The sequence below is a fragment of the Neovison vison genome, chromosome 4, assembly GCF_020171115.1.
Source record: "Neovison vison isolate M4711 chromosome 4, ASM_NN_V1, whole genome shotgun sequence".
Lineage (NCBI taxonomy): Eukaryota > Metazoa > Chordata > Mammalia > Carnivora > Mustelidae > Neogale > Neogale vison.
In genome coordinates this window covers 223,275,184-223,303,063 of record NC_058094.1, presented here as the reverse complement: position 1 = coordinate 223,303,063, position 27,880 = coordinate 223,275,184, and the positions used below count along the sequence as shown (strand labels likewise).

The following is a 27,880-nucleotide window of genomic DNA, read 5'->3' as shown; positions in this document are numbered from 1 at the left end:
AAATTCTGGATTAAGTATACCAAAGTAGAATTAACTGGGAAGAAACAGGAGAGTATTGGGACGGGGAAGACTAGTTTATCGGCCTGTGGTGAGTGGAGGGACCTCTGACAGTCTCTCAAAGAGCCAACTTGTAAAGCTAAGTAATGGGATGGGGATTACAGAGGAGGCTGGAGTGCATGCAGCAACGGTCTTTAAAGCCTTCCTTTACCTTAACGGCACCTGCCAAAGATATGTCGAGATCAAAGTGGTTATGGACAAGATCAGGAAAGTTTTCTTCTGGTGACTTTTTTCCTGCTCTGTTTTTTTTTTTGTTTTTTGTTTGTTTGTTTTTCTTGGCTCCCAATTATCCTCCTTGACCTTCTACCACCATCAGAGTCCAGTGCCACATGCCCATGCTTTGTTTCTAAGCCGTGACTGATGACACAACTTATGTCCCCATGGCAGGATGAAGCCACGATGTGGGTGGTTGCTGTGAGACCAAGTTCCCTAAACAGACCACTTTATTTTACTGAAGGCTATTAGGAATAAGGAAATGATTTTCACTGGGTCAATAAAGACCTTGATCAGATTACAACAAATACAAGAGTGACCGCCATTATTGAGGGCTCACTGGAACAGCTGGGTTACATCTATCATTTCTAATCTTAGCAAGCACACTGCAAAGAAGGGATAGTAATCTTTCATCAGATAAGGCTACTGAGGCTTTGAAAATTAACTTGCCCAAAGATACAAAGAAGCTAAGGGGTACTATTAGGACTCAAGTCCCTGCTAAGAGGACCTGCATGTACACGCTGTTGCACAAAACATGGATGATTCCTTTTTTTTTTTTTCCTTAAAGAATTCCTTGGGGTTAAAGGAAATCCAATCTCTAACACTAGAATACTAAGGGTATGCAGAAAAAACCAAAGAAAGAAAATTCTAATGCTGCTGGATTTTAAAAGCTGATCATACACTTCAGCCAATTTAGTATATTCTTATATTTTAGATGATGCGGCTAATCATAGTGATAGAGAGCAGTATAAGAAGTAGATCATTCCAGAAGTACCTGTTAATCTTCCTCTATACTGAGAGAGAAGGTCAAACTGCAAGAGGTCCTTTAAACATAATTAAAAACAAGTCATGTCGTTGGGAGTGGTAACATTTATTCCTACACCAAGAAAAACAAAACTCATTTTCACTGTGTAGTCGGTTAATCCCTGCACATTTTGGGTTAGTGAGAATATTTTGGCAAAACAATCATGTTAAATATTTACAACCATAATGCAAAGAAAGACCCCCAAAAACATTACCACTCAGTTATAAGATGGCGTATCTGATCTATCTTCGCACTGTAACTGAAAACTGAATTTGTAATTGACAGTTGTACTTTGCAGTGAACAATATGTCACCATATTTATTTCTGTAATTATTTAAAAACTTTTAAATTGTGGCTTCTCTTAGAAAGGCCTTAGGACATGGTAAACACAGCCAAGATTATTGAGGATTCATTGTTTGAGATGTCTTACTTAACTCTAAGTAATTTAACTCAAGTTAATAAATCTCAATGAAAAGATATCAAATGGCCTACACTGTGCTTGCAACATACTACACAATGGTGGGAGATTAAAAATTGTATTAGAGTTGTCTCCACATTTAAAAACATGCTTTGATAAAGCCATTAGAGAAGCTCAGCAAGAAAGTTCAGAAAATAAGCCCTATGCACTCCAAAAAAATTAAAAAACAAAAAAACTTTTATTACTGTATTATATCACATTGATTTGTGGATGTTGAACCAATCCTGCATCCCAGGAATAAATCCCACTTGGTCGTGGTGAATAATACTTTTAATGCACTATTGGATCCTATTGGCTAGTATTTTGGTGACAATTTTCACACCCGTGTTCATCATGGATAGTGGTCTGTAATTTTCCTTTTTGGTGGAGTCTTTGTCTGGTTATGGGACCAGGGTAATGCTGGTCTCATAAAATGAGTTTGGAAATTTTACTTCCATTTCTCTTTTTGGAATAGTTTCAGAAGAACAGGTGTTAATTCTTCTTTAAATGTTTGGTAGAATTCCCCTGGGAAGCCATCTGGCCCTGGGCTCTCATTTGTTGGGAGATTTTTGATGACTGTTCCAAGCTCTGTATTGGTTATGGATCTGTTCAGGTTTTCTATTTTTTCCTGGTTCAGTTTTGGTAGTTTATACAACTCTAGGAATGCATCCATTTCTTACAGATTGTCAAATTTGCTGGAGTATAGTTGCTCATAATATGTTCTTATAATTGTTTGTATTTCTTTGGTATTGACTGTGATCTCTCCTCTTTCATTCATGATTTTATTAATTTGGGTCCTTTCTCTTTTCTTTTTGGTAAGTCTAGCCAAGGGTTTATCAATCTTATTAATTCTTTCAAAGAACAAGCTCCTAGTTTTTTTGATTTGTTCTACTGTTCTGTTGCTTTCTATTTCATTGATTTCTGCCCTGATCTTTATTATTTCTGTTCTCCTGCTGGGTTTAGGCTTTCTTTGCTGTTTTTCCCCAGCTCCTTTAGGTGTAGGGTTAGGCTGTGTACTTGAGACCTTTCTTGTTTCTTGAGAAAGGCTTGTATCGCTATATACTTTCCTCTCAGGACCACCTTTGCTGTGTCCCACAGATTTCAACACCCAAAGAACAAATAATCCAATCAAGAAATGGGCAGAGGACATGAATAGATATTTCTGCAAAGAAGACATCCAGATGGACAACAGACACATGAAAGAGTGCTCAACATCACTTGACATCAGGGAAATACAAATAAAAACCATAATGAGATATCATTATGAGATATCTGACACCAGTCAGAATGGCTAAAATTAACAAGTCAGGAAATGACAGATGTTGGAGAGGATGCAGAAAAAGGGGAACTCTCCTACACTCTTGGTGGGAATGCAAGCTGGTGCAGCCACTCTGGAAAATAGCATGGAGGTTCCTCAAAAAGTTGAAGATAGAGCTACCCTATGACCCAGCAATCGCACCCATAAATACTATGGCTATTTACCCTAGAGATACAAGCATAGTGATCTAAAGGGGCCCATGCACTCAAATGTTTATAGCAGCAATGTCCACAATGTCCGAACTATGGAAAGTACCTAGATGTCCATCCACAGATGAATAGATAAGGAAGAAGTGGTATGTTTATACAATGGAATACTATGCAGCCATCAAAAGAAATGAAATCTTGCCATTTGCAAGAATGTGTATAGAACTAGAGGGTATTATGCTGAGCAAAATAAGTCAATCAGAGAAAGACAATTATCATACGATCTCCCTGATATGAGGAATTTGAGAGGCAGAGCAGGGGTTTTGAAGGGGTAAGGAAGGAAAAAATGAAACAAGATGGGATCAGGAGGGAGACAAACCATAAGAGACTCTTAATCTCACAAAACAACTGAGGGTTCCCAGGGGATGGGGAGGTGTGGAGAGGGTTGTTATTGGAGAGGGTGTTATGGACATTGGGGAGGGTATGTGCTATAGTGAGTGCTATGAAATGTGTAAGCCTGATAATTCACCAACCTATACCCCTGGGGCAAATAATACATTATATGTTAGTAAAACTAATTAAAAAAAAAAAGACTCTCTCTCCCTCTGCCCCTCCCCACCTTCTAAAAAAATAAATCTTAAAAAAAAAAAAAAACAACTTTGATGTCAAAAAGGAATAGTTAATGCAATGTGAATATATTTGCCATATAGTCCTTTATCTTACTGCCTGTATGTTGTAGATGATATCATGGGTTGAATATGTATGTTTGTGAATATGTATATTTTGAGAAACATTGATACTGTTAATAAAGTCATACAAGTGCAAAATCCTTAATTCTGACTTCACCTAGGCTATAAGCTCTAGAAATATGAAGCTGTCCTTTGAACCTCATGTTGCATCAGAAACAAATAATTAAAACAGATTGTGCCTAATTTAAATATTAACAGTCCTTACCTGGAAAAACAAAACTATTAAGAGATGACTCACACCAAAATCAAAATCAATACCTAGTTTCCTAGCATGCTTTTAGGGGAAATTTCTCTGGCATTAAGATGTTAAATGAGTAAACTCTCCAAGGCACTTAGAAGAAAGCAGGTTAGTAACTTTGTGACAGAAATCAGCAGGACACCTTGTCACCAATATTCTGTTTCCTTTAAACTGCATCGCCTGTCTCAAATAACTGAGCAAGTTATTCAACCTCTCTGCCTGGTTAATTTGTCAGTGGGGGTAAAAAAAAAAATTTTTAAGAACTGAATAATTTTTAATACTATTACCCCTACTTGATTTCTTGGAAAATTAAAAGTTACTGACTCTTAGTCACTGTTTCATTCAAGAATGAAGGGAAGGAGAATACTGTTATATTAAAACACTGCCCACAGCGCATAGGTCAGCAAACTGTTTCTGTAAAGGATGATGGTAAGTATTTTAGGCTTTGCAGCCATACTGAACTCTGGCATGTGTTTCAATAAAACTTTATTTGTGGACACTAAAATTTGAATTTCATGTAGTTTTCATGTGTCACAAAATATTATTTATTCTTTAATCATTTAAAAATGTAAAACCATACTTAAAAATTGGTCTATAAAAGCAGGTGGCTATTTTCCCGATCTAAATCACAAAACAGCTCTCATGTTTGTATACATAAAAACTATTCCTCAGGGATATAACGGCAGATAATCATTCCTTGTTTATATGCCAAAAACATTGTCCAATATACTTAGTAGCCTATCTAAACATGTTTAATCCTCGTGTCAACCCTAAGTTAGGGATATTACCCCCATTTGACAAATTAATCAGGCATAGAGGTTGAATAACTTGCTCAGTGTCCCACACCTATTAAATGGCAGAGCTGGAATTAAGCCTAGAGTCTGCACTCAGCCAGTGCCCTCTGTGCCCCCCTCCCCCTGCCCCCGGGGCATGATGATGGGCTATGTTTCTAGGTATAGAATGGGAGATCTTGAACTATTTAAGCTCCTTTAAATTCGTAAGAGTGATGTTTTTATCTGAATGGGTAAAGGTAAATGCAAATTGTTCAAAGTTAAATGTTTAAGGTTTTTTGGCAATTAGCGTATTTGAGACAAGTGATGCAATTTAAAGGAAACAGAATATTGGTGACAAGGTGTCCTGCTGATTTCTGTCACAAAATTACTAACCTGTTTTCTTCTAAGTGCCTTGGAGAGTTTACTCATTTAACATCTTAATGCCAGAGAAATTTCCCCTAAAAGCATGCTAGGAAACAAGGTATTGATTTTGATTTTGGTGTGAGTCATCTCTTAATAGTTCTGTTTTTCCAGGTAAGGACTGTTAATATTTAAATTAGGCACAATCTGTTTTAATTATTTGTTTTTGATGCAACATGAGGTTTTATATATAGATTTATATATAGCTTGTTTATCATTAACTACCATAAAATGATTAGATTTGTGATTTTTCAAGGCCAAGCCCAAAATGTATTTGGCCTCTTTCCTTTTGAATGCTCGGATTTAATCTCCTTTCATCTAGGTCTTTCAGATTATCAGATGCATCCATCAGGAGAATGCAAGTAAAACAATTCATAGGAATTTCTATAAGGTCTTTCCTACTAGACTTCTATCTTTGCCTAGAGATCATCTCTTCTCCTAAAGTGAACTGATTAAAACTCTCCCTTGACCTTTAAATGCTCTTATTGATGCTGAAGTCAGAGAAAAGAGAGATAATTGAATTTTGAACAACAGCCAGTATGAAAATGTAGACTGGAGTTCTATCTGGATGTGAAATTGAACAAAATAATGGCAATTCTAAAAATCATATACAAAGCAGAACTGACAAAGGACAAAATAAGAATAACATTAGCAGGGAAAGAATGACCTGGAAAAAAAAACTTATGGAGACTTGCACCCCCTCTGCAGACTCCCAGAGTAAGTCCCCAGGGTAAATAATTCCATTTCAATAAAACATTTTCTTTATCAGACAACTAAATGTATGGTGTAATCATTCTGCAAAGGAGAGTAATATGCTCACTTTTTTTTTTTTTTTTAAAGAACTGATTGCTTGTTAAAGGTTTGTTCTCCCAACAATAGCCTGTGGCATCCATCTTGATAATGGACCAGATAACAGATGGTATTTCTTGAAGGACAAGCTCAAATTAAAGCACTATGTTCAGAGAAAAGCAACTTTATTCCTCTATTACCATGGACATTGAGAAAATATTTTTTATTTTATGGTTTTTAAGTTAATGAGATCTCTAGTGTAGTCACCTGATTATTGGAAAAACCTAGCCATGAAAATTCTGCTTTTCAGACTCCAACATTCACTTTAAAAGTAACTATAACCAGAATATAGGGTAGTACCACGGGGCTGTATAATATTTTAGAGTGTTGATTCCTAACATCATATTAAGCTCAAAATCTTAGGGTCGTTCTCCAGGTTCTCTTCATGTTGCCTCAACAAAGCCTCAGTTTTTTATTGATAACCTCGTTTTAAAATGGGATTTTAGGACAAGGTCTGCAATGCCTAATTTTGCAGTTAGAGAAAATTCCTATCACTACAAAGTTGGAATTGGATAGAATTATGCTATGTATTATAACAATGTAGGTTGATGCTACATTGCTTTGCAAACTGGTTTTAATTTAATATAGTGACTATTTTCTCAGGTCGCTGGAACAAATATTTCTCATGCACTGCAAAATATATGTAATAGCTTCACAGAATCCTATTATATGAATATTACTGGTATTAAGATGGTTGACTTTTGTTGTAGTTTTATCAAAACTTCCTATGAAAGTATCCCACAGAACAAAGTGCTGTATCAGTAGTTCACTACTGAACTGTCAGCACATCTGTATTCTCACCTTTATTATAGGCCCAAAGACTGGAACTAGGTATGTTTCCCAGAATCCCTGACCACAGGTTTCCACACTAGATTTTGTCAATGAGAGACATTTGAGCAGAATGTAGAAGGTGCACAATAAAGGTCATTATTGCTCTTGGGTTTGTAGTGGATGGGTATCAACCCAATTTCCTGATGCAGGGAATGAGATCATCTGTAGCCATTTTACATGACTTGAAAATCCCTTTCTTAAACAATTTCTCTGACCTTTGTCCCCATTCTCAATGATTTTGAACTCTGCTTCTCTATATTATATCTCATTTGTTTAAAATATCAGGGGCGGGGGGTGCGCCTGGGTGGCTCAGTGGGTTAAAGCCTCTGCCTTCGGTTCAGGTCATGACCCAGCCTGGGATCGAGCCCCACATCGGGCTCTCTGCTCAGCAGGGAGCCTGCTTCCTCCTCTCTCTCTCTGCCTGCCTCTCTGCCTACTTGTGATCTCTGTCTGTCAAATAAATAAAATCTTAAATAAATAAAATAAAATATCTAGAGGGGTTTCTGGTCTCCTGTTAGAATCCTGACTAAAATAGTCATAAGTAAAGTAAGATATATTTTGTTTTGTTCTTATGATTGTTTTCATGGGATACATTACGAAGATGACCATGTCCAAACTTACGGATCTTTATTACTCAGCCACCGAAAAGAATGCAATCTTGATATCTGCATGATGTAGTTGGAACTAGAGACTATTCATGCTAAGTAAAGTGAGTCCGAGAAGATGGATACCATTTCACTCATGTGGAATTTAAGAAACCACATAGATGAATACAGGGGAAGGGAAGGAAAAATAATATAAAAAAGAGAGAGAGCAAGGCAAACCATAAGAGACATAACTCTAGGAAACAAACAGGGTTGCTGGAGGGAAAGTGGGTGGGGGCATGGGGTAACTGGATGATGGGCATTACCTTAATGCAGTTGATGTAATGAGCACAGGGTGTTATAGGCAATTGATGAATCACTAAATTCTAACTCTGAAACTAATAATTAACTATTTGTTAACTAAACGGAATTTAAATAAAAAAAAAAAAAAAAAAGCATGTCTCTTTCCAAGGTTTCTAGGGTATGTCACCAAAGGGATTTCTGGAAAATGTGTGGTAGTCTCCTTAGCACTACAACATACAAAATCATATGAACATCACTGTATACCATTGCTAAAAAGTTTTGGTTAGTTTAATATGTTAAAATATGGCAACATATTTGTGTATTCTCTTCATAGTGAAGAGATGAATATTTTCTTCAGCAATTTCTATTTCTAAAAAATAATCTGGTCTTAACATTTTCCATTTTTAAAAATAACTTTTTATTTTAGAAGTTTTAGATTTATGTATATTCTGCATCCCATTTCTGCTTTTAACATCTTACCTTAGTATGGCACCTTTGTTACAATTAATGAACCAACATGTTATATTATATTATTTATAAAATTAGGACTACATTTCATAAACACAAGCATATGAAAAGTGAGAGACACTGATTTGTGGGTTTTTAAAAACTTTTTAAAATTTAAAATGTCATTTAAAAGATTTTGTGTTTCCAAACTATTCCTTTTATGACTTCTATTTATTTCATATAAAATGTACTTCTTCAAACTGAGATAACAAATATTTATTAAGTTTATTTTTTTAGTTCTTTATAAATGTATCTTCGAGTTATTTGGTATATATTTTAGAAAACTGAGTGAAAAATCTAAATTTAATTTCCTGTCATAGTAAAAATTCCAAGATTATACATTGAATAATTAGTTTCATCCCCTTTGATTTAAAAGCAGCATTTATTTTAGTTTTAGACTCTAAATTGGTCCAGTGATAATTTCCCATTTTTATTTCAATTCCCACTGTAATATTGATTGCATATTGAAATGTTTTAATGTATATTCGTACAAATTATTCTTTTTTTTCTCTCAGAATAATCTTGATTATTCTTTCATATTAACTACTGAATCAACTCAGCTTCAAAAATCTTTCTGATATTTTTATAAAAATTAAATTATACTTTATTTTATGGAAAGTTAAGAGCTTATAGTATATACTTCTATGACAACACATTTCTCTTTAATTTTTTAAGCCATCTTTTATCTACTTTAGGAATACGAAGTCTTTCTTCCCATATATTCTCACATCTTCAACATATTGCATTTATTTTCAGATTTAGTTTATCATGTTGTGCTTTTATGTATAATCTTTTGTTGCCTTTTATTCTAGCTGATAATTAGTAGTAGTAGAGAGCTCAGGAGGAAAACTCTTGATAAATCATTGCAGCTAACAAATCTATATGTGATATGTGTGTGTTTATACATGTATTTGAGTTTCTATATAATTTATAAATTCTACTTCTGTTGTCTAATTATTTGTATATAATATCTTGATACCAGTGATAACATAAATGCAAAATCAAACACTTTACAGTATATACTTTATAAAAATGCAATTTTAAATTATATGAGGAATTTATATGTATATGTGAATATAAAATAGCATTGTTTTGGAAAAATGTTAGGATTAGTCTCATGATTTCTCTCACTAGGCAATTATAACAGTATTAAAAATAAAAATTATACTTTTGCCTTTCTAGTAATTTTAGCTACATTTTTTTCCCTTTTTCTTTTCTAATTGCATTGGCTAAAAATTCCAGAATTTCTAATATTAGTTATAGAGTTCTTGCTCTCAACTTGGAAATATCTCTTTCACTATTTGATATCCATTAGTTATTTTGTTTATTTGTTTCAAGTTTTTATTTCAATTGTAGTTTGATGTGCATTAGTTATTGAATTGAGATTTCATATTCTTTATCCATGTTGAACAAGTAAAATATTCACTCCTAGGTTACTAACAATTTTAATCAGGCATGGGTATTGGATTTCTCAAATAACTTTTTGTATCCATGTAATATTATACATGAATTATTATTACCTATTTGTGTAATGTGTTTTATTCCTGCACAGCACAAGTTAATTTTCTTTCCTATTACATCTTTGCACTTGCTGTAAATGAATTCGGCTTGAAGTTTGGTAGATAATTTTTTTAAAGGTTTTATTTATTTATTTGACAGAGATCACAAGTAGGCAGAGAGAGAGGGAGAGGGAAACAGGCTCTCCACTGAGCTGAGAGCCCGATGCGGGACTCGATCCTAGGACCCCGAGATCACGACCCCAGTGGAAGTCAGCGGCCTAACCCACTGAGCCGCCCAGGCGCCCCAGTAGACAATTTTTATCAAACATAGGAATCAGTGATGGTGTATTTGAATATAAGTATGAATATTCCATATTTTTCTATGGTCTAGAAAGTTGTATGTAGTAAAAGATTGATCTTTTCCTTGAAAGACAGACAAAGCTTACCATTTAACTCTCAGAGTTTACCCTAATATCTCTGGGAGGGACTCAATATTTTGGATCAATGGCTATTAAACAGTTTGAGAGTTTATTTTCATCTATTTTTTTACTCTATTCTAGCAATCCATATTCCCTTCAAAATAATTTGTATCATTAACTTTCAGGGTTTTTTTAGAATCATACATGCTAATCTTGTTTGTTTTCACCTTCTCGTGTTAAATTCTGTCTCCTTTTTCTTTACTATTTTAGATTGCATGCTCTTTTATTATATTTTTGGGTATTTGGATTTCATCATTTTTAAATCAAGCTAGCCAGATGTTGGACTATTTTCTGAGATTCTTTTTTGCTTTTAATTCATTGATTTCTGCCTTTGTTCCTCTCCCCTGCTACCTTAACATTTTTCTTCTCCATTTAATTAAACATTCATTTATTTTAATTCTTTGGGGGGGGGGCTCACATGAATTTTAACATCCTCTATGTGCTACATGACAGTAGACTTCACTGCTTGTGAGCATTTGGATAAGCAGAATTTATCTTACAAAGTCTAAAAGGTAAACTCCTTAGACTGTTTTTCACCAAGAAAATTCAAATTACTGAAGTCAAAATACTCATCTTGCCTGTGAGCTGAGCTGTTTGTAGCCCTGTTCCCAAATGACAACCTGCACATATTGGCCCAAGATTTCCTACTGAATCATCCACTTGAATATACACATACTGCAAACTTCTGTGATAATCTATTAGATAAATTTTGCAGTTGATAAACAATAGCTATTTAATTAGCGTGAAGTAGTTTAAAGGATACTTGCAAATACATTTAGCATTTTGAGGAGATAAACTGCATATTAAAGAAGTTAAGAAATCTAATATGGGCTGTCAGCCCCGGAGGTCTTGCCTATTGATGTAGAATGATGGTGTCTGGTGTTTCACTTGGCTTCCCATCTGGAGAGCCATTTAATTGTGAAACAGATCCTACTCATTATTGCTTATCATACTTCTCTTTTGTGTACCCTTATATGAAGTAGAAGTTAAACTAGTCCATTTACTCTGCTCTAGCATATGAACATTTTTTTTCCTTTAAACAAGGAAATATCTTAATTGATTTCATTACTTTCAAGAATTTCATTTTTCCTTTTTAAAATCATTCAATTCAAACTAAAAAACAGTAAATATACAGGAAATAAGTTACTATATATTAATATTTTCATTCTTCTAAGTATCTATGGTTAGAAATTAGCTGGGTGCAAATACAGTAGCATTGAATATAGAGTTTAACTGCTGTGTAACATCTACATCATTGTGTCTTGCTCCTTTTTTGCTACTACATTTTCTAGGTTTTGCTGTAAGGGAAATATTTTCTTGGAGTTCTCTCCTCTTCTAATGTATTACATGGCATGTACGATACTTTTTAATCTCACCATCTCTTTCCCTCTACAAAATAAAAAACAAAACATCTTTAAAACACGACACTGTATTTATATCCTGAACTGTGATAATATGTAGACATTGCACATTCTGCTCTGCATTGATCTCTGTCCCCTACGCCCCATTCCTAAAATTAGTGTGGCTAGTGAAATTTGCCACATTTACCTTCCAACTAATTTCTGTGATAGTGCTGCTGAGGATGTCAAAAGGTGCTGAGATCTGATTCTCTGATTCCTTCCCTGTGCATCGAGGAAGGTTGTTTCTAACCATGATCCACAGAGAATGTGTTGTTAAGATCTCTTTAGACACTGTGACAGCAGAAACAAAGGTTAAATGTTTGAGGAATATGACATAACTAGGAAATTTTTTTTAAATGGTCATAAGTTTTTAAAAAAAGAAAAAAAATACTTTATCATGTCATCATCCTAGTATCTTATTTAGTGCAGATTTATGTATATGAAATACCAGAAATTAACAGAACTGGTGACTGGCACAGGGATAATTTATTTATGTTCTACACTGAGAATGTACCTGCTAAAGATTAAAGTTCTCTGAAGGAACCAAGAGCAGCTATTCAGGGAAGAGAAATACTTGGACCTTAAAAACACAGTCACATATCCTGGCTCATGACTGAAATTATACTAGCTTTAGGCATTAATCTCCGTTAGAAAATCAGGCTTGAAGTCAGTGTTTGTGTATTTTTTTTAGGTCCATCTTGCTTTTCCAAATATGTAAATGCCAAAACACTAATGTAACCCTCAGTTGAGAATACTTCAATCAAGTGATTGAAAGCATTTATACCATTCAAGATTTTTTAGAGCTTTATATTTTATTTACAAAAATTAATCCTATGAATTTTTTTCTTTTCCCTACATATGTGGAATATTTTTATTGGATGTTCTTGACTGAGTTCCCATTTTGATCCTAGATTCCTAAGAAGACCCACCACATAGGACATGGGACATACTCAACACGAGTCTGTTGCTTCTGTCCTTCCTATAAGAACACTGACTGCTTTTTGTTTTGGATTTTATTTTCCAGACTGTTTAGTGAATAGTCTTAGAAGACAGAGGTGGTGGTAAAGGGTATGGGTACTTGTTGCCCTTTAGAACAAAGATTATTTTGGAACAAATCTGGAAAGGTTTGGTTGGAGTCCTTCATTAAGGACTGGGATTTCCTAAGCTTGGGGACTCTTCCGTGGCACATAAGCCATTGTGTGGAAAATCCTCCCCTGGCCTTCATGGTACCACCCAGAAATTAGGCCTAAGGAACCTGTGCAAATGGCCACTGCTATCGCTGTGTGTAGCAAATAGTCCTCTGACCAGAAGCTGAGTCTTCTGCCAGCATCCATGTGGCAGACTACCTTGTTAGCTTGTAAGCAGAGTACAATCCCAGCGCTCTCATGGTTCCTGACATTGATCTATCTGTAGATCCAAGTTGTAAGAAGCTTTCATGCAAATCTTTTCTTCTTGAGAACTTGTGCTACCAAGGGAAATGGGGGGAAAGAAGCAGGTGGTAAAGAAGACACGGGATGCTGGAGGGGAAGAAACACAGGCACAAGGGTAAGAAAAGGATCTCGAGAGAGGGAAGTTGGTGGCTCCAAAACCAACTCTATGTGCTTCACATTGTGCCTGGGGCCCATCCTGCTGTCATCCCAGAGTCTTTTTAGCACTGTTCTCCTGAGTGTGGTTGAGGCTGATTAACTCACTCCTCATAAGAATAAACCAGCCCTGTTAGCATTTGTTTATATTAATTCTCACACAAATCCCCTCCTTCAAATTAAAAATGAGACAACCATCTGTAACTAATTCCACAATTCCTGAGATAATGAAACAGAATGTTTTTTAAAAAGAAATCTGCAACTAATTTTCTGACTCCTCAAAAGTAGTCAGTTTTTCCTAGATCTTAGTGTAATTTCTGTTCCCCTTGAGGAAGCATGCCAGCATAGTTGTAAGAAACTTCATTTCTCTAAAGAATCTCAGCATTCACCCACAATCTCCAAGGAACTCTAGCTAACAGTGGGGGAAAAAAAAATCCACCTGAAGGAAAACACACACACACACACACACACACACACACACACAAAACCCTATTCAATCAAAATGTAGAAATGGCCCTAACTGGAGCAAAAGCACATAAGGTACAAAATAATCCATTTAAAAATCAGCAGGAGATTGTTATGTGTTTGAATAATTACTAAACCAGTTTGAAACATAGAATACTATTTTAGCTTTCATAGTGTATTACCTGAAAATGAAAGTTTTGCCTTTCTTAATGTCTATGCTTCCAGTTGGATTTATTTGCATGGGGCTACATGCTGTGGAATTTTAATACTCTTAAGTATAGAGATTAATGGTCCTTATTCTGTTTCCAGGAGGAAAACCTGTATAGTGTTTGACCTTATCTCACTGCATGATGCTAAAACCTTGATTAGTTAGTGAGAGGTTATCATTGCAGACAGGCGATCTTTCTAGTTAGATTCTGGCTCAGTTCTGGTTAACCAGGACCACCTATTTGTTTATTTCAATTCTTACATCTTTCAAAACCATATCATTGTGGTTTCTTGTTGTAGTGAGGCCATTATAACGAATCTAAAGCATTTTTCCTTGATGAAGGAGAATGACTCAGAGTCTTAGGTCTAACTGAAACAAAAATTTATCGATGTTTTATGGATCAGTAAGGCTTCCGGTCAACAGCAGGCATTAGTAGTTGAGTTTTGGGGGGAGTCAAAAGTTTTATGGGGATTTTCAACTAAGTGAGATGTTGGTGGCCTTAACCCCGGTATTGTTCAACTGTACTGAATTACTTTAATGACTTCAGAAACTATATATAGTTAATATAATTATTTTAGAATCTAATACAGCAATATTAAAGTGAATGTTACAATATTCTTAAATATTATGTTTAAATGTTGAGTGAAAATACATGCAGTACAAAAATCACTTAATCACAAATATCACATATTCCTGTAGAGTATTATTGGATATTCTAAATCTGAGAAGGATGCTTAATTGGTTTCCTGAAAGCAGTTTAGACGAGGGTAAAATGCTGTTTTCTTGGCCCCTTCTTGCCTTTCTTCTCTGTACATGAGTAATATGGATAACGCACAGGTTACCGACAACAAGAATCCATGAAGATGAGCATGGCCCTTTCCACTCCACTGGGTCTCTTGAGCCTGGCAATGACCCTTTCTGGCATCCTGTCAGCTGTATATTCCCCACATCATCCAGCAGCTGCTCCTTCCAACCTGATCCCTTCTGTAATTTGTGAGACTGCAGGCAAGTGACAGAGACGGTAGCTGCAGGGATGACTGGTTCCAGACGACCGATTCTCAAGTGGGCATGAAAGACTATCAGGACTGCTCAAGAGGGGTTTTATTCCTTTGTATTCAGGCAGGGGCGCATATTTGCACCCTCTACACCCTGTGATTTGGACCGAAGATTACTTTGGATTTAATGCAGTGTTCCCTCATCCTAAGGCTTTCTGTCCCCCTAATTCATCCCCCAGACAGGTCTGTGGCAAAGGTGGGAAGTCTTTGTTGTTGCTCTTCGTCCCCCTTACCAAAGTATAAAAAGAAAACGTGACCCTGGAATTACTATTCCCAGCTGACGTCTGACTTTTAGCAAATTCAGCACACATTCGCTCCGTGGGCCTGGTGTTATCTAAGGAGGAATTTCCCGGCATGTCATTGTTTTAATTCATAGCTGCATTTTTAAAAAATTTTATTTATTTATTTGACAGAGAGAGATCACAAGTAGGCAGAGAAGCAGGCAGAGAGAGATGGGGAAGCAGGTTCCCCGCTGAGCAGAGAGCTGGATGTGGGGCTCGATCCCAGGACCCTGAGATCGTGACCTGAGCCAAAGGCAGAGGCTTTAATCCACTGAGCCACCCAGGTGCCCCTCATAGCTGCATTTTAAAATACAGGAGATTTAAAATTAGCATATTAGTTCATTTGGGATGCCATAATGAAGTATCACAGACCAGGTGGCTTAAACAACAAAAACTTTTTTTTTTTTTTTTTTTAAAGATTTTATTTATTTATTTGACAGAGAGAGATCACAAGCAGGCAGAGAGGCAGGCAGAGAGAGAGGGAAGCAGGCTCCCCGCCGAGCAGAGAGCCCGACGCGGGACTCGATCCCAGGACCCCGAGACCACGACCCGAGCCGAAGGCAGCGGCCCAACCCACTGAGCCACCCAGGCGCCCCCAAAAACTTTTCTTATAGTTCTTGAGGTGAGAAGTCTGAATGAAGGTGTCAGCAGTGTTGATTTCTTCTGTCAGTCTCCTTGGCTTGTAGACTGCCATCTTCTCCCTGTGTCTTCACATGGTCTTCGGTCACATCTGTCTGTCCTAATCTTTCTTTGGAAGGACTCCAACCCATAAGATCTCATTTTAATTTAACTACCTCTTTAAAGATCCTATCTTTAAATACAGCCCTGAGACACACGGTGCAGCAAGCTCAACCTCCCTCCACTATGAACTTTGGGGTGACAAACAATTTAGCCCATTGCAATTAGAATTCAGATAGCTGACTCAGAAAATGTCAGAATACAGGGTGGTGCTGGGCATTCCTTCCTTCTAGGTTTCAAATCCATTCTCCACACTATCAGCAGCATGGTCTAGGTAAATCTCGTTCTTTTGCTTAAGATTATCCCGAGTCTCCCCTCTTGCCTTCTACACAGATTCCAACCCTGCCAGGGCATCAAGGTCCTTGTGGTCTTGCCTCTGGTCTTGCTTGTTTCTCCATTCACTGGTCCCTCAGCCACACCAAACTTGAAGTGTGTAGCGTATGCTGAGATTTACCAGGCCTCCTTCTCTTTGCACATGCAATTCCTTTGACCTGAACTATCCTTCCCCATGTTCTCTCTCTGTGATGTTTCCTAGCTGACTCTTGTTCTAATTCTAATGTCCCTGTCCCTAGGAGGGCTTCATGCCCTGCACGGTCTCCACGCTCGCTCAGGACCCTAGGTGGCTCTAAACCATGGCTCTTAAAGAAACCGATTGAAATGGTTAAGTTCTCTGTCGCTCCACTAGGATGAGAGTCCTTGAGGACCATGTCTACCTTCCCTGTGTTGCCAGCATCCAGCCCAGGGCCCCTCAGAAGGCAAAGACTTCACAAAAAAAGTTAAACTAACAAACATGCAAATGGTTGAATCCACCCAACAGTTTTTCCCAGCCAGTATCCATAGCAGCCTGTTCTGTGGACTTAGACCTTGGTTTTAAATCCAGCTCCTGCCAACTTTTAGTCATATGTACTTGGACAAGTTCTGCTGCAGCTGGCAACTTGAACTTCTTTGTTTAAAAAATTGGGATTAAACATACTTCATTGGGTTTTGCAAGGTTTCAAAGAGGAAAAAAAAAAACTATGAATAATCATATATTCTGAGGAGTCTGAATCTTAATATTTGTTACTGTCCACAGTGAAGGAGCCATGTTCTCAACTGAGGCTGCTAGACTGCTATCACCGCTCAGTACTTCTCCAAGATACCTGATGATGTGTTGGAAGACCAAGAAAACATCAAGCCTGTACGAAGTATTACTTTACCCCTCTGGACTGGTTTTGAGTCAGACCAGTGCGACGGGTCCACCGTGCTCAAACAGAGCTGTAGAGAAGAATCTAGCAAACCACAAATCACAGCTCCATTCCTGGCTTCCAACAGCAGTTATTTGGCACCACTAAGATCCATCCAAACGTGTAATTTCTCAAGATGCAAAATGACACTGATTAAAACTGGTGGGTTGAAAATCAAATACAGTAAGGAAAGGAGAACAAGAACTCTGAGGAGTTTAACAGTTAAGAGAAAGGGAAGTCTAGGGCCGCTGTGTGATTCTTTAAAAGATGGAATATGCGACAACTGTGATTCTCAAATGCTGGCCTGCTTTAGGGCCCCATGGAGGGCTGGTTAAAACACAGATTCCTGGGCTCTACCCCCAGGGTTCTGATTCAGTGGGTCTGCCGTGTGGATCTGCTGTGAGGCCGGAGAGTCTGCATTTCCAAGTTTCCCGGTGACACTCATGCTGAGGGTGCCACAGGCCACAGCACGCCCTGCTGACTCAGAATACAGGAAGAGGAGGTGAAACTTTCAGGGGGAAGAACATGGAATCAAATGCTGGACAGGCTTCCACGAAAGACACAAAAAAGGAGGAGGAGCTTGAAAAAGACAAGAGCCATCTCTGGCCGGGAGAGTATGGGGAGTGAAACCCAAGCTCAGACTCCACCAGAAGGTAGAGTAAAATGTTACCAAGCACTGAGGGAAAGGAACAGTGAGAGCAGGGAAACGTGGATTCTTCTGTGCTTTGGTCAGTTTAGAGAAATGTAGTTCAGATCAAAGTACTATTGAGTTCTTTTTTTTTTTTTAATTTCTAATTAAACATTTCCTTCTTCAAAGGTCTGTATAAAACAAAATCTCAGGGCCACCTGGGTGGCTCAGGTTACCCTCTGTCTTCAGCTCGGGTAAGGATCCCAGGGACCTAGAATAAAGCTCCATATTGGACTCCCTGTCCCGTGAGAAGACTGCTTCTCCCTCTCGCTCGTCAGGTACCGCTGCTTGTGCTTGCTCTTCCTCTCTATATCAAATAAAATCTTTTTAAAAAATCTCAAATTTTGGGTCATTTGCAAGTTAATATTTTTGTTAATCATGTTTATGTAATGTAATCATGCTTCAATCTCAAACAAACATACCTCTGTTCCACCCCCAAAAATGCTAGCAACACATCCTCCTCAGCCTAGCTTACTAACTGGCAAGAACAGGATCAGTTTGCTTTTTAATAAACAGAATCACCATATTATTGTTAACTTGTTTACACTTTTCTATCTGTTGTAGTGCTGTTTAGGTGGGGCTAAGAAATGTGTAAGATTTGGCAAACTGTCAATTCCTTAAGGGTTTGGAGATACAGAGCTCTTCTGAGATGGCTAGACATCTAAAGGCAAATAAATAAATAAATAGATAGACAGAATGAAAGAAGAATCAGAAAACCTAGAATTGACTGGATTGTTCTTTTCCCCCCCAGAAATAATAGTTTTCACTGTCTTATATATAAATGTCTTCCACCAAGACTGGACAAACCTCCAGGATATCAAATTGTTGGAGACATGACTGTCTCCTTCCACTAAAACTAAGCCTCTCCCCACAGCCCACCAGAAGAACAGTCCATGGCCTCCACTCCTGTGCCTCTGAGTTCATGGATTCTGGGACCTAAGCCTGACAAGTGCATGGACTTTTGCCTCTACACAGGACCCCTTTCTTTCAAAACTTCGGGATATGGTATCAGGCTTGTATAGTATTTAACTTTTAACTTTAATGCAAATTTTATGGAAATTTGTTTTCAGCTTTTCCCTGAATTAAATTTAATTAGCAAATACACTGTATTAGGAGTTAAGTACCCGTCATTTTCTAGCTGCCTTAGGCTAGACACTTACATTCTCTGGAGATTTTGAGTTTTATCTATAAAATCCAAAGGTCAACTCCAACAGTACCCTCAAACTCTCTTATCATCCTGACTCTGGTTCTAGAATGTTCAGAGTGAGTCATTTTATATCCTTTTTTTCCCCCTCCTGTTTTTTTCTCATCTAGAACATTGTATCAGATTTGTATATCTTTAAATCTTCCAGGTTATAAAGTCCTGATTGTTTTTGTTCTCATCACTTGAATTTAGTACTCTAGAAATCATAATGGGCTTACACCAGGAAACTGATAATATTCAGCCCAAGTATTATATCACAATCATTTTTCTGTCTTCTGAGATCAGTTCAGTTAACATTTTTTCGTATCTTTCACAAAGCACTTTATGTAAGTATAATGTTACGGTGAATTTAATCTGGCTAATACTGACATAGTTTAATGCTCCATAAAGTCTCCAGTTTGCCAGCCAACTGAATGCTGCAAACTAGCTGACAAGGTGATGGGCACATCACTGCTTATGGTGATTTATGCAAACTGATTATAATCAATTTTTTTTCTTTAGGAATCATCATGACCAGAATGTATATCAATATGTTTAGCCCTCAGGCCAACACCACTATGACACTAACACCACAGTGAGTGTTTGCCGCTATGGAAATGATATGCAGATAATATATGATAGTGACCTAAAGACTGATAAAAATATCCTACTCTGACATTCTCTCCACGGAAATCTTTAGTAAAAGGCGAAAGATTTATGCGATCTGAAGAGAAACCAGATAATCAAAATACTGTAATACAGGGGCGCCTGGGTGGCTCAGTGGGTTAAAGCCTCTGCCTTCAGCTCGGGTCATGATCTCAGAGTCCTGGGATCGAGCCCCACATCCGGCTTTCTGCTCAGTGGGGAGCCTGCTTCCTCCTCTCTCTCTCTGCCTGCCTCTGCCTACTTGTAATCTCTGTCTGTCAAATAAATAAATGAAATCTTTAAAAAAAAATAAAACTTAAAAAAAATACTGTAATACAACCAATTGTTTTGAGAAGCGTTTTGTAACAAAGCTCTAGTGACAGAAGATAGAAAACTATATTAAAGATGTTCTTATTTTGCCTTATGAGCACACCAAGAAAACATGGTTTGATGCTTGATATTTGTACACCAGCTTCCCAAGAACTTATTCTAGACCAACTTAAATGAAATAATCAATTACATAAGAAACGACACCTTTAGATTGTCTTATACCATGATTTAACTAGGAAGGCTAATCCTTCTCCTATTTCCTGAACAATAATGAATGGCCAAAATGAAATGTTTCTTTTTGTTTCTAGGACACTGGAAGAGAGTCACACAGCTCTATCTGTGATAGGTGATATACCAGGCAGTGAAGTGAATACTCCTGGGATACAGATACTTCTGGGAGTCAGAGACCATCTTCAAATAAGTCGTATAATTTGAGCAAAGACTGGAAGTTCCAGAGTAGAGAGGAAGTTTAAAATGTGGTCTAGTTTTCTAAAATATTTCTCAAAATGATTAATCAACTTTTAAATATTTTTCCAATTGAGGTTAGTAAATTAGTACATTCAGGTGTGTATACATTTATACTTAGAGATGTATACAGAGTTATATTTTACTTAAAACTCCTACTGCAGTGATTGACGTCCCTGTAATTCAGCACCACAGAGTTGGACAGCAGCTATTTAGTGCTGCGGCCCTCTGAAGACTTCGAAGGCTATGTATGACATTACCCTTGTTTGCACATTGTATCTGGTCAGCATTATAGGCTTCATGCACACAACTCTGAATGTAATTTTCTGTGCTGTTTCTACAGATTGACTAGAAAATATGGAGGACTACTGTGTTCTTTGTCCTGTGTATGCAGTATGGAAAGAAGTAAACAAAACATAATATTAGTGTTTTCCTATAATATGAGTACTTCTGCTTGTACCAGGGAAATAAAATATCAGGTATGCTTTTTGGTTTTCTTCCCTAGTGGTGGAAAATGTATAACTTTGTTCCTCAGATTTTTCTATTTATGTCTTTGTTCTTATTTGCTTTGGAGAGAAATTTCACCTAAAGCATCTGTCAGAAATGCCATATTCAATGTGATATTAAAAGGGAAAAAGGTAAGTACCTTACAAGTTGTCACGTACTCTATGTTCCTTGTACAAAGTCATGGGACACTCAAATGAGGTCACTTGAGGGTCTACAGAAAGTGTTCTTTAATCATTGTGGAGTTTTGGGACTACTGTCACAGGCAAGACAAAGCTTCAAGTAATTTTTGCAATGCTATCTTCTAAAATGAAGCATTTACTAATGCAATTTTAAAAGAAATGCTTTCTAAAATCATTATTCAGACTTCCGTGATTTTTATTTTTCTAACTCCTGTCACACATATCAAACTCTTCTTCTGCATTCCCATGACCCAAACCCTACAATATATTTCAGTTGCTTTTTGTTCTTATGATTACCTAATTTCATATGAGGAAGCTCCATGAACTTCCTTCTCCATTTTAAAATATCTATACATCCTGAACCTCCCTTGTTTCTATTATTTTCCCCTCTGAGAAACAACTGAAAACAAACAAAACAAAACAAAACAAAATCTTCTACTATGAGCTTCAGCCTTTATGTCATCTAGGATTTTACATTTATAGAAGCACAATCTGGTACATTCTCTTAGGGATAAGAGAAGATAATTCACCCCATAATTCTTGTAAGCTATGTGGAACTCAATTTCATAGCTCTCCCTTCCTATCAGCAACATCTTCTTCCTATTATGTACCAAATAATATAAAACAGGTATCTGAAGTGTATTGTAAACTACAGCATAATCCACTCCTCGCCAGGCAGGCCTCAAATGTCGGAGCTGCTGCTGTTCTCTCCACTGTACTCATCTCCTCTTTGACCTATATCCTGCCCTTGGTCCTGCTCCACCTTGCTAACACACATCTATAAACCCCTGAGTCCTTGCCTCCCAGAGCCCTTTTCTAAGGTCAGACTCCCTTGAATTCTCAATACGTTTCTCAGGGCATTTACCTCCACTCAAAACCTTCATTGAATGAAACTGGACTTTTCTTGAGTAGTATTACACTATTTTACTCAAAACCCTTCTGGGTGAAAGTTACTCATTTACTAGCTCCCACCCCCACCCCCGCCCCCATCAGCTCTTCTATTAGCCCATGTCAGAAGGAGGCGGCTGCCTTGTCACTTAACACAGCTCTGTTCCTATCAGCATTCTACTCCCTTGTCTGAACTCCCATTTACATGGCCACACCTCAAATTTTCCCATTTAGAAAAACAAAAGAAAAGCGTAACATACAAATATCTACCACCAATGTAATCAACACATCTGAACTCTTTAAGTTAGGAGTTCTTACTCTAATCTTGCTCAACTCCAACTTTTGGTTGTCCTGTACCTTTGCCCCCCCCCCCCCACCCCCAGCCCTTGATGATCTTCCCAATTGGTATTTGCTCCTGACCTAGCTTATACAACCTGATGTTCGAATAAAATGATATACTCACTGACAACAGATTCCCTCTTCTTTTACACCTCTGTTACACAGGCTATGACAACCTCTAAGCCAGAGAAAATAGTACCATTTGTTCTATATTTTATCCACTTCTACTCTAATTCTCTAGGTAAGAGGACACAAATGATGACTGACTCCATTAAAAATTGATACCATCCTAGATAATCCTTGTCACCAATTGTTGTTTATCCCTACATAGCTCTCTAGTATAGTTCCCAGGCTGTGCTATTCAATTTTATTTACAAAGATCAACAAATTTTCTTTTTGAAGTTCAATTTGAGGGGAAAGAAAATCAGATCTTTCCCAAAATGCATGACTAACTTATTTCTCATTTTATCAATCCTTTTTCTTTTTGATGTAAGATGTATAGTAAACGAAAATAGTCTTAATATTTTAATTTTTTCCCAGTCATATTTTAATTTTTAAAACAATTTTGTCATTCATTTTTTATAATCATAAGATTAATTGACATATAGAACTTTATAAGTTTAAGGTGTATAGCAAAATTATTTGACATATATATTATGAAATGATCACTACAAAAGTTTAATTAATATCCATCATCTCATATAGATACAAAGAATAAAATTTTTCCTTGTGATGAAAACTTTCAGGATTTACTCTCAACATTTTTTATATACCATACAGCAGTGTTGACTAAGGCTATCATGTTGTTTATTTTTTCTCTAGTAATTATATATTTCGTAACTGAAAGTTTGTACCTTTGACCATCTTTATCCAGTTCCCTCTCCCTCTACCCGTGTCTGGTAACCACAAATATGACCTCTTTTTCTCTGAGTTTGCCTGTTTATTTTGTTTTGTTTTTAGATTCCACATATAACTGAGATCATACAGTATTTGTCTTTTTCTGTCTGATTTATTTCATTTAGCATAATGCTCTCTAGTCACAAATGGCAGGATTTCTTCCCTTTTTATGGCTGAATAACATTCCATTGTATAGATGTGCCACATTTTCTTACCCATTCATCTTTTGGTGGACACTTCCAGGTCCTTGCTATTATAAATGATGCTGCTATCAACATAGGGGGGTGCAGACATCTCTTTATAGTGTTTTGATTTTCTTCAAATATATTCCCAGAAATAGAATTGCTGGATCATATGATAGATACGTTTTTAATTTTTTGAGGAACCTCCATACTGTTTTTGTAAGTGGCTGTAGCAGTTTACAATCCCCCCAACAGTGCTCAAGGGCTCTTTTCTCTCTATAACTTTGTTACCATTTTTTAATCTCTTTTCTTTCACATGCCAGATATCCTAATGGTATCTAGATATCCTAAGTGATATTTATGTTGTGGTTTTGATTTGCATTTCCTAATAATTAGTGATATTGATCATCTTTTCACATACCTGTTGACCACTTGTGTATTTTCTTTGGAGCAATGTCCTCTCAGGCCTTTTGCTCAGTTTTATTTAGATCATTGGGGGTTTTGTTGTTGTTCTTTTTTTGTTTGCTTTTGCTTTTGAGTTGTATAAGTTCTTTATTTGGATATTAACCCCTTATATGTGATTTGCAACTTTTTTTTCTCATTCTGTAGATTAAACAGCTTTTCATTTTGTTAACTTTGTCTTTTCTGAGCAGAAGCTTTTCAGTTTGATGTAGTCTTACTTGTTTATATTTAATTTTGTTGCTTGTGCTTTAGGTCAAGGAGCTTTTTCCCTGTTTTCTTCCAGTTTCATTGTTTCATGGCTTACATTTAAGTCTTTAAGCCATTTCAAAAATTGTGAGTGGTGTAAGACAAAGGTCTATTTTCATTCTTATACATATGAATATCCAATTTTCCCAGCATAATTTACTGAACAGATTATCTTTTCTCCATTGAGTATTCTTGGCTTCTCTGTCAACTATCACCTAATCATACATGCATGAGTTTATTTCTGGGCTCTCCTTTCTGTTCTGTTGGTTCATATGTGTTTTTATACCAGTACCATACTGTTTTTGATTACTACAGCTTTATAATATGGTTTGAAATCAGGAAGTGTGATGCTTCCCACATTATTCTTCTTATAATTGCTTTAGCTATTTGGGGTCTTTTGTGGTTCTGTATATATTTTAGGATCATTTTTTCTCCTCTAAAAATACTGCCATCGGGATCTTAATAGGGATTACACTGAATTTATAGATGGCTTTGGGTAGTATGGTCATTTTAAAAATGTTATTTCTTCTAGTCCATGAACATGGGATACCTTTCTACTTATTTCTGTAATCTTTGATTTATTTTATCAGAATTTCTTGTGGTCTTCAGTTTTCTGAGAGCTTTCACATCCTCTGTTAAATTTATTCTTAAGTATGTTATTGTTTTTGGTGCTTTGTAAATTGAATTATTCTCTTTATTACCTTTTCATATAATTCATTCTAGGATAAAGATATGCTACTGATTTTTACATGTTAATTTTGTATCCTGCAACTTTATTAAATTTGTGGATTGGACACAACAGTTTTTTGGAGGAGTCCTTAGGATTTTCTGTACATAAAATAATTTAATCTGCAAATAGAGACAATCTTACTTTTTCTTTTCCAAGTTTAATGTGTTTTGTTTCCTTCTGTTGCCTGATTGCTCTGGTTATGAATTCCAGTCCTGTATTGAATAGGAGTGAGTGCTGGCACTGTTGTCTTGTTCCTGATCTTATAGGAAAGGCTTTCAAACTTTCACCATTGACTATGATGTTAGTTGTGAGCTTGTCACATATGGTCTTTATTGACTGAGGTATGTTCTTTCTGTACCTAATTAAGGCGTTGAATGTTTTTGTCTTTTGGATTTTTTAAAAATCATGAATAAATGTTGAATTTTGTCAAATGCTTTCTCTGTGACTACTGAGATGACATATGATCTTTTTTCTTTCATTTTATTAATGTGATGCATCAAATTAAATTTTTTAAACCACCCTTACATCCCAGGGAGAAATCCCATCTAATCATTACAAATGATCTTTTTTAATATACTGCTGAATTCAGTTTGCTAATATTTTACTAAGAATTTTTTCATCTATATTCATCAGGGATACTGGCCTATAGTTTTTGGGCTTTTTCAGGTTTTCTATCATTTCTGTCTTTGGTATAATGGTGATGCTAGCCTCACAAAATAAGTTAGAATGTTCCTTCCTCTTCAGTATTTTGGAAAAGATTGAGAAAGACCACCATTCTTTAAATTTTGGTAAAACTCATCACTTTAGTCATCAGTCCTGGGTTTTTCTGTATTGGGAGATTTTTGATTACTGATTCATCTCCTTAATAGTAATTGGTTTGTTCAGATTTTCTACTTCTTTCTGTTACAGTCTAGGTAGAGTGTATATTTCTAAGAATCTTTCCATTTCTTCTAGGTTGTCTTGTTTATTGATGTATAATTATTCTTATGATATGATGTTCTTATGATCTCATGTTCTTAAGATCCCTTGAACTTTTTTGGTATCAGTTGTAATGTCTCCTTTTTCATTTATAATTTTGTTGATTTGGGTCCTCCCATTTTCTTGGATTATTCTAGTTAATGGTTTGTTAATTTTGTTCCTTTTTTTCAAAGAAACCAACTCTAATTGTATTAATGTTTTCTATTGTTTTCCTGTTCTCTATTGTCTTTATTTCTGCTCTAATATTTACTGCCTACCTTCTGCTAACATTGGGCTTAGTTTGCTATTGCTCTAGTTCTTAAGGTGTATAGTTCAGTTGTTTACCTGAAATTTTTCTTGGTTCTTAATATAGGCATTTATTGCTATGAACTTCCCTCTTTAACACCTTTTACTGCCTCCATAAATTTTGGTATGTTGTATTTCCATTTTCATTTGTTTCAAGATACTTTTCATTTCTCCTTTAATTTCTTCTTTGATTCATTGGTTGTTCGGGCCCTATTCTATTTAGAACACAATGGATGTAAGCAAGTTGGATTTAGATATTTTCTTATTCAATTCCTATTACTAAGCACTGCAATACAAATACTTCATTTTTATAAATGAAGAAACAGCCTAGGGGAGATTCATTTGTCCAAGGTAGCTGTCTTGCTAAGAGCATCTCTGGTCATTACCTTCTGTGAAGATAATTTGAGCTCCAGCTTTCTTCTCCCAATCTCTGCCCCAACACAAATCACAACTACTAAAAGAGTTGTAAACTCTTGGCATTAGACACAAAAGCAAAACAAAACAAACAACATCTGATTATACCCATATTAAAGCATAGTAGTTTGATTTTGTCTTGTCATGTAAGTGTGCACATGGCTTTAACAATATAATTTTAAAAGATTTCTAGGCCACTTGAACTTAGAACCCCATGTTCTGAAACCTGACTTCTTTTAATGTATCTGGGCAGCCAAGCCCAAATGCCAGATCAAGTTAGAGCCAAGACTAAAGCAATGTGGTTCCACAAAGGAGAAGGAACAAGGCAGCCCCACAACAATAGGACATGTTTCTGGTCTCTGCAGTTGATTTTGCATCTGATGAAACCCACTGGGGAACAGTCTTCTTGTAAACTCAACAAGGACTTAGGTTGATGAGGACTCTTAGAGTACAGGATGACTGCATCTGTCCTTCCCATCATCAGCATCAGGCTAGTATGCTATTTCTAGAGGGGTGAGAAACTCTAACCCTGTCTGCCTTCCTTGGTCTGAGATCTTCCCTTTAATTTCTCACTAGGTCTTTGGAGTTCTGAAGGCAGTAATGACGTTTTCTTATACACTTTTTCACACTAGGTGAGCCTGCATCTCTAGGAAGGAGGTTTCTCATTCATCTAGGAGGTCAGTAGAAAAGTCATGGAATACAGCTGTTTTATTCTAAAACCCAAGTTGTTTTCATTATGTTGCTTTAAGGGAGAAAGATGATCACATACTGCTTTTACAAAACTGAATAAACCTACATGCCCAACAAGTGCAGTTCCATCAACCTTCATTCTTCCCTGTTCCTGCTGCACCCAATGTCACACACTATTCTCACACCCTCCAGGTGCTTCTTTCTCTTCCTGTCTTTACAGAGATGGTTCTCAATGGCTGAAACACCTTTTCCACCTTCTAACCATCTTTTGATAATCAGTTCAAATGTATATTTCTGCAATTTTTTTTTCTCTCTCCTCAGTCTTCTTTCAATTTCCCATGGTAGTTCACACACAATACTTCTCACTCCATATTGGAGAAGGGGTCTGCAACTTTGATCTTCCCTCTGTGAAGTGTCAGGATAGGGAGAGGCAGTATGATAAATAAAGGAAGGGCTCTGGAGCTACAAAGTAGTGGCCTGAGCCCAGCCTTTCACCCTATGGCTGTGTTTCTTAATTTAAATCTCTGCTTCCTCACCTTTAAAGTTAGGGTAACAATAACTACCTCAAAAGTTTGTTGCAAAGTAAATGAA

The 27,880-nt window shown here is 36.6% G+C and overlaps 1 protein-coding gene and 1 non-coding gene across 2 annotated transcripts in view; both read right to left on the bottom strand.

Moving 5' to 3' along the window:
• Nucleotides 1-27,880, bottom strand: part of CNTNAP2 (contactin associated protein 2) — a 1,943,304-nt gene that overhangs the window by 971,019 nt on the left and 944,405 nt on the right. The window lies entirely within an intron of this gene.
• LOC122905695 lies at nt 19,677-19,796 on the bottom strand. Its single transcript, XR_006384389.1, has one exon. It is a non-coding gene; the product is annotated as a U5 spliceosomal RNA (small nuclear RNA).